Here is an 8,346-nt window from a genome sequence, read left to right as displayed (position 1 = left end):
AGAGCAAAAAGTTGATTAGAAATAGATTTGTAATATTCCAATAGGTTGACATCACGAAGAAGTGGTATCCTAGCAACAAGAAGTGAGACTCTGGGATGAGTAGATGCAGACTGGGGATTGATACTCCAACTGGGGTTTTTCAGAGGCAATTGATAAAGTGACCAGCTCATGGACTTGGCCAGTCATTAAATTATGTTCTTGAATAAAATATCCAGTGGGGAGAAATTTTTCACCTAATTTGGCTATGTCTTATAGCTTTATACCTTTTAGACAACTTTTGAATGAGCTATTCTGAAATTTGGCCATTTAAATTTTCCATAGGATTTTAGATGATAAACCAGAATTTAATTCTTCTGCAATTTTTAGCTCGATAGGATCTGTCTGAAGAACAACTTCATTAAAGAAAATGTAGTGAGCTTTGCCAAAATAGCAAATCAAACAATAATTTTTGTGGTGTAGTTAAGAGAACTGGGCTGTAGACTTCCAATTTGTTTAAAAACACAGCTCAAGCATTTACTTGATTTATTTTAACTTGACTATATTGATTAAGAAAGGTAAGTATCTTATAAACCTCTGGAATCTCTGGGATAATTTAATAAATTATTACCACAGTCCAGCTATTGAGTTTTTTTGTCAACCCAGTCAGTTATTTTCCAGAGACTAGAAGCAATGACAACAGCTTTATTGAGATATAGTTCATATATCATGAGTCATCCCTTTAAAGTATACAAGTCAGTAATATTTAGATTCACAGAGTTGTGCAACCTTCAACACTAATTTCAGAACAGTTTCATCTCCATACCAAGAAACTCCATACTTTTAACAATCATTCCCTTTTGCTCCCTCTAGCCAGCTCCTTACCACCCCAATCTTTCATTTCTAAGGACTTGCACATTCTGGGCATTTCCTATGAATGGACTCATACAATATGTGGCCTTTGTGTCTGGCTTCTTTCACTTGGTGTAGTGTTTTCCATATTCATCCATTGAAAACACTAGCATGTATTAATATTTCATTTCTCTTTATTCCCAGATAATTTTCCATTGTATTGATATACAACATTTTGTTTTTCCATTCATCTGTTGTTGGACATTTGGGTTGTTTCCACCTTTTGCTATTGTGAATAGTGTTTCTGAATTTTAGTGGACAAGTTTTTGTTCAAACACCTGTTTTAAATTATATTGGGTATATACCCAGGTGTGGAATATCTAGGTCATATGCTAATTCTCTGTTTGACGTTTGAAGAGCTGCTAAACTATTTTCCAAAACAGCTGTACCATATTACCATTCCCAGAGCAACGTATGAGGGTTCCAGTTTCTCCACATCTCACAAATGCTGTCTTTGGTTTAGAATAGCCATCCTAGTGTGATGTGAAGTGGTATCTTAGTGCAGTGTTGATTTGCATTCACCTAGTGACTAATCATGATGAGCATAATTTCAAATACTTATTGACTACTTGTAGCTCTTCTTTGGAAAAAATGTCTGTTAATATCTTTGGTGCATTTGCAATTGATTTGTCTTTATTATTGAGCTGTAAGAGTTCTTTAAATACTCTGGGAAAAAATCTTTATCAGATACATAATTTGCAAATATTTTCTATGTGTTGACCCCCAAAATACTATTTTTAGAGCAATTTTAAATTCACAGCAAAATTGAGCAAAAATACAGAGAGTTTTCATATACGCCTTGCCCCTGTTACATGCATAGCCTTCCCCATTATCAACATCCCCAGTGAATTTTTTTGCCAATCCAATACATATAATTATGTGTCTATACATAAGGAAATATATTCACACATATATCTCCTTGGTTTATTGGCTAAGAGATACTAGAAGCAATGACACCCCAATAGTAGTGAACACATCTTGCACCCAGATCTCGGTTTCCAATACCATTCTCCCATAAAAGGAACCAGGTCTCCTTGGAGAAAAGGCTGCTTATACTACTGGAGCAGAAAGTACACACAGTATTCCAGGAGCCAAAATGTTAGAAAATGCTAAAAAATTAAAGCCCACGATGATCGGGGTATGTCAAAGAGACATGAGAGTCCACTGAAAGAGCTCTCAGTGGCCAAAGTTGGAAAAATCTGAGCAACAAAATCAACAAAGTAGTATTGAATTATAACCTGAAACATAAATGGGCTAGGAGTCCATACTGATTTAAATCAATGATTGAATAAATAAATGATGAAGAATAAGTAGATCCTTTTGCAGAAGAACCCCAAATAATTTACGTAGATAGTCAACCCTTAAGTGCAGATTGTACATAAAGACTACCTTCCACAGAGTGCAGATGAAGGGGATGGGTGGGGAAGAGAAATGTTATGGTGGCGAGCTCATAATACTTCAAGCCAGGTGATCATGTGAACAATAGTGAAAGTGGTGTTGATAGTATGTACCCCATTCAGAAAAATAAAATGTTCGTAGTCCATCAGAGTCACTCGTTATAACAGTCAGGAAGACATCCTACCTCTGCCCAGAGCCTTTCCTCTTTAGATAACTTTTTTACATCATTCAAGGCTCAACTGAAGTCTTGAATACTCCAGCTTAGCCAAACACTTGTCCACCTCCAGAGCCCTGTGGATGACAGTCACCTGCCTCTTGAAATGAGCTATTTATGTGCCTGTTCTCCCATATTGTGAGTTCCTTGAGGGCTGAGATCAGTGTTAGTCATCATTATATCCTCTAAGCTAGAGCATTGGCCTGACACATCAGTTCAGTTCAGTTCAGTTCAGTCGCTCAGTCGTGTCCGACTCTTTGCGACCGCATGAATCGCAGCACGCCAGGCCTCCCTGTCCATCACCAACTCCCAGAGTTCACTCAGACTCACGTCCATTGAGTCAGTGATGCCTGACACATAGGTGAATGTTAATAAATATTGGTTGAACTCAACGGAACACTCATTACATTATTGAACACTTAAATATAGCACAATAGTGGATTAAAACAGCTATTTCCAACTTAATCATCTTTTAAAAAATATTCTCTCTAGCATGACTCATGTTATCTTTAAATACAAATGATGGGTGTAATTCTATGAATTCACATGATTTCTAGACTGAGCTAAGCTCTAGCGGCAGGGTTTATGGCAAAACTCTTCAATGAGGGGCTAGATCCCTTTGCCTTCCAAAAAATGATGAAGAACATCTGGTAAGAGTTTTGCTAATTCTTTCAAGCTTCATTTAGTGTCACGATGCAGAAAATTACTAAAAGCTACCCTGGGGTTTTGAAGGTATAAATACGGCTCACAATGAGCCCTCTGAATTCCCTTGGAAGAAACTCTGGGAGAATGTGGCTCATTAACTGAGATAATGGATCAGAGAGGGATGATATACAAGCATTTTCATAACAAGGACTCTGAATTTGTGTAAATGGTGCATGGATTAGATGTGAGTGTAAAAAATCGGTGTACACAGTATGGGATGTTGGGAAGCTTATGAGACTAAGGTAGTATTTCTCAAATAGTTTTGGCTTGGCCTCCAATAAGAAAATAGTTTTACATCATGGTCCTTTGCATTTATATATAGGCATATGTATTATGTATAATTGAAATGAAATATTTGTTCTTATTATATGCATTTTCTTCCCTTCTAATCTATTTTGCTCTAGAAAGATGCTAATCTAACCCACTAAATTGATTTTACCCCTCAGTGACGAGTCAGGTTTCACAGTTATTGCCCTAACATTTTATAAAACTTTTCAAATATATAGAAAAGTTTAAAGAACTACATATTGTATAATGTTGTACTCATACAGCCACTATTTAATTTCAACAATTCAAAGTTAGTTTTAGACACTTTAATGCTTCACATGTATATTATAATTTAGACTCCAGAAATGTATTCTCTCTTAGTTTGGAAGCTACTAATCTGACATCAAGGCGTTGGCAAGATGGGTCTCTTTCGGAGGCTCTGGGAGAGAATCTCGTTCAGCCTCTCTCCTAGCTTCCTGTAACATTCCTTGGCTTGTGGCTACATCACCCCAACCTCTGCCTCTGTCAACACGCGCTGTTCTCCCTGCCTTTTTTCTGCATCCGTGTCTACACATGGCCTCCTTGTAAAAACTCCAATCGCTGGATGTAAGGCTACTCTAATCCAGTGTTGAGGCAGGGGGATAGATGGGCTGAGCAGCCGGAGTTTGTCTCCTGTGAACAGGTAACCTAAGATGAAAATAATAGTAGGAGCATGAAAGGAGCTGAACCCTGCCCAGACAAGAGCCCACATATTTTTCATGCCCAAGGTCAAGGAGACGTTATTGACTACACATGAGCAGAAAGGCTCCTCAGAGGTCAAAAGGGGGGGGCATTACCCCACAGTAAGTGATGTCAACCTACTCATAGGCCTCTTTGCTAGAATCCATCTTGGATAACACATGTGCATGCACACAAGGGAGGATCCTGAGAAAAACCAAATATTGACTCAGAACCAGGCAAAGCAAGATGATTGGCCAAAGGAGACCTGGAAGAAATGCTCCAAGTGATTCAAACAATCATGAGGGCATGACTCTCTCGGAACCCGCCCATGTGTCTGTTCACATGTACTGCTTTTCCTCCTGATAAACTCTTTACTAGTTCTGCTACTTTCCATCACTTTATGGGAATTCATTTCTACAGAACCAGTGGGCCAGGGTCTTGTCACTGGCAACTGCTCTTGTGACCCTGGTGGCCTAGTGGCTTAGTAGTCAATGCTCTCACTGCCACCTGACTTCAGTCTCTGGCTGGAAACTGAAATCCTGCTTCGAGCCACTGCAGGCACCTGAGATCAGTATGACCTCATCTTAACTTGAATACATCTGCACAAACCTTTTTTCCCCCAATAAAGTCATGTTCACATGTAATGTGAGTCAGGACTTCAGCATATCTTTTGGGGGATACAATTTAACTCATGGCAACTTTTTCCCACATAGTCTATTCTATGAGATTTCAGAAGTACAGATACTTGTCCTTCCTTTTCTGCAGGTTCCTTTTCTGTAATCTAAATCAGCTAAACATATTGAACGGAAAATGCCAGAAACGAACAATTCATAAATGTTTAGAGTGTGTCTGTTCTGAAGAGTGTGATGAGGTTTTTGTGCTGTCCTTCTCATCTTGCCCTGGACATGAGTCATCCCTGTGTCCAGCACATCTCATCCATTAGTCACTTAGTAGCCAGCTCAGCTGTCAGATGTCACGTAATGCAGTGCTTCTGTTTAAGTAACCCTTCCTTTACTTAGTGAAGCAAGTGCAAGAGTAGTGATGCTGGCAATCTGGATCTGCCAAAGAGAAGTTGAAGCATGCTCACTATAAATGAAAAGGTGAAAGTTCTTGATTTAATAAGGTAAGAAAAAATTTGACATACTGAGGTTGCTAAGATCTATGATAAAAATGAATCTTCTGTCTGTGAAATTATAGAGAAGGAACAAGAAATTCACGCTAGTTTTGCTGTTGCACCTCAAACTGCAAAAGTTACAGCCATGGTATGTGATGAATCCTTAGTTAGGATGGAAAAAGCATTAAATTTGTACAGTAAGATAATCTGAGAGAGAGAGAGAAAGACCACATTCACATAATTTTCATTTCAGTATATTGTTATAATTTTTCTATTTTATTATCATCTTGTTAGTCTCTTATTATGTGTAATTTATAAGCTAAGCTTTATCAAAGGTATATATGTATCAGAAAAAAACATAGTATATATAGGGTTTGGTACTGTCCATGGTTTCAGGTATCCCCTGGGGTTCTTGGACTGTATTCTAAGAGGGGACTACTATACAACATTGCCTCAATGCTCAAAAGATCCTAAGTCCCTTCCTAATTAATCCTCACAGTCACTCTATCCCAAAGGCAAATCAGAGGTCTTTTTCTTTAAAACCATAGATTAGTTTTGCCTGTCCTAGAACTTTATATAAAAGAAATCACATAGATCTGCCCAGCGTCTTTCACCCAGCAGGGTTTTGAAATTCATCCACGTTGTATGTATGAGTAATTTGTTCCTTCTTATTGTTGAGTGATATTTTATTATGTGAATACACCACAGTTTGTTTATCCATCATCCTGTTGGTAGAGATCCAGGCTATTTCCAATCTCTGGCTATTATGAATAAAACTGCTAAGAACATTCTTGGGACATATGCTTTCATTTCCCTTGGGTACCATATTAGCTTTCTATTGCTGCTATAACAAATAACCACAAACTTGGAGTTTTAAAATAAATTAGTGCTAGTTTTGCTGTTGCACCTCAAACTGCAAAAGTTACAATACAGTGTATCATCTTACAGTTCTGCAGGTCAGAAATCTAACACAGGTCTCCCTGGGCTGAAAGCAAGGTGCTGGCAGAGCTGTGTTCCCTTCTAGAGTCTCTAACGGAAAATGTTTCCTTACACTTTCCAGCTTCTAGAGGCCATGCACCTTTCTTTGCTCACAGTCCCTTTTTCCATCTTGAAAGCCAGCAGTGTTGCAGTTCTGTGACCATTCTTCTGCAATCACCCTTACATCTGACTCTAGTCATTTGCCTCCCTAAAGAGCCGACTCACTGGGAAAGACTCTGATGCTGAGAAAGATTGAAGGCAAGAGGAGAAGGGGATGACAAAGGATGAGATGGTTGGATGGCATCACCAACTTAATGGACATGAGTTTGAGCAAACTCTGGGAATTAATGAAGGACGGGGAAGCCTGGCATGCTGCAGTTCATGGGATCACAAAGAGTTTGCACAACTTTGCAATTGAACAACAATCCACTTTAAAGGATCCTGTAATTACATTGCTGCTGCTACTGCTGCGGCGGGGCAATGTATTTAGCAACCTTAATTTCATCTGCAACCTTAATTCTCTTTTGTATGTAAAATAGGTTCTGGGGATTAGGACCTTGACCTTTTGGGGAGCATTGTACTACTTACCACAGGTACTTGGTCAGGAATAGAATTGCTGATTATATAAAAAAATTAGTGTATATTACTTTACTAAATTTATTTTTGGGGGGCAGGCGCAGGGAGGAGCTGCACCTGATGGCTTGTGGGATCTTCGTTCCCTGACCAGGGATTGAACCCAGGCCCTCAGCAGTGAGAGCACAGAATCCTAACCACTGGACCACCAGGGAATTCCATGATAGTTTTTTAAAAATTATGTTTAACTTTTTAAGAAACTGCCAGAACATCTCCCAAAGTGATTGCAAAATTTTTTCATTTCTATTAACAATGTATGAGAGTCACTTACATGAACAATGCATGTATTAGGATTGCATCACATTTTTGCCATTGTTTGTTGCTGTCTTTCTCACTTTAGCTGTGGATGTTGTGTGCCATTGTGGTTTTAATCTGTATTTCCATAACACAGCACTTTTCATTTCATTTGCTTATATGTCACTTTTATCTCTTTCTTCTGTGAAGTGTTTTTCCAAATCTTTTATTGGATTTGTCAGTTTGTTACTGAGTTGTATGGGTTATTTTCATATAATTGATACCAATCTTCTTTCATGTATATGTTCTGCTAACATTTTTTTTCTCAGTCTATGGTTTGTCTATTTTATTAATAGTATCTTTTGATAAACAGAAACTAAAAAAATTTTTTTAATGATTTTGCTTACTGCATCCTTCTAAAAGCTTCATAATTTTAACTTTGATGTTTAGATGTATGACCCATTTGAATTAACTTTTGTGAATGGTGTAAGGGAGTTGTGGGAGAGGGGTTGCAGTTTCCTTCTGTGTGTATATATATCCAGTTATTCAAGAACCATTTGTTGAAATGATTTCCTTTCCCCATTTCAAAATTAGATGACTGTGTAAATATGGACCTATTTCTAGATTTTCTGTTCCATTTCTATTGCACTGTTCTCTCTTTCCTCATACAAGTACTAAGTTGTTTTGATTACTGTGGCTTTATAGTGTTTCAAAGTCAAGCATTACAAGTCTTCCAACTTTATTCTCCTTATTCCAATTTGCTTTGGATTGTCTAAGTTTTTTATATTTCCATATCAATTTTAGAATTGGTTTATTAATTTCTATCAAAACTCCTGATGGAGTAATGACTCAGGATTTATTGGACCCATAAAGCAATTTGGGGGTTAATGACATCTTGAAAATATTGAGCTTTCCAATTCACATAAAATGGCATTTCTCCATTTATTTAAGTCTTTATTTTCTCACATTAAGTTTTTGCATATAGCTCTTGCCCATGTTTTCTTAAATTTATTCTCAAATATCTTATGTGTTTTAAAATACTACTGCAAGTGGAAGTTTTTTTCATTTTAAAATTGTTTGCTGCTATGTATTAAAAATACAGTTGAATTCTTTGTATACTGACTTTGTATCCTTGATATGAATAAACTAACATTATTTCTATTGTGGTTTTATAGACACTCTGGATTTTCTATAT

General features: G+C 37.4%; 1 non-coding gene across 1 annotated transcript; it reads right to left on the bottom strand.

Moving 5' to 3' along the window:
• Window positions 1-6,999: 6,999 nt before the first annotated feature.
• TRNAE-CUC lies at window positions 7,000-7,072 on the bottom strand. The gene has a single exon. It is a non-coding gene; the product is annotated as a tRNA-Glu (tRNA).
• Between the last annotated feature and the right edge of the window lie 1,274 nt (window positions 7,073-8,346).

The sequence above is a fragment of the Oryx dammah genome, unplaced genomic scaffold (assembly GCF_014754425.2).
Source record: "Oryx dammah isolate SB20612 unplaced genomic scaffold, SCBI_Odam_1.1 HiC_scaffold_2, whole genome shotgun sequence".
NCBI lineage: Eukaryota > Metazoa > Chordata > Mammalia > Artiodactyla > Bovidae > Oryx > Oryx dammah.
This window is presented reverse-complemented; position numbering and strand designations above follow the sequence as displayed.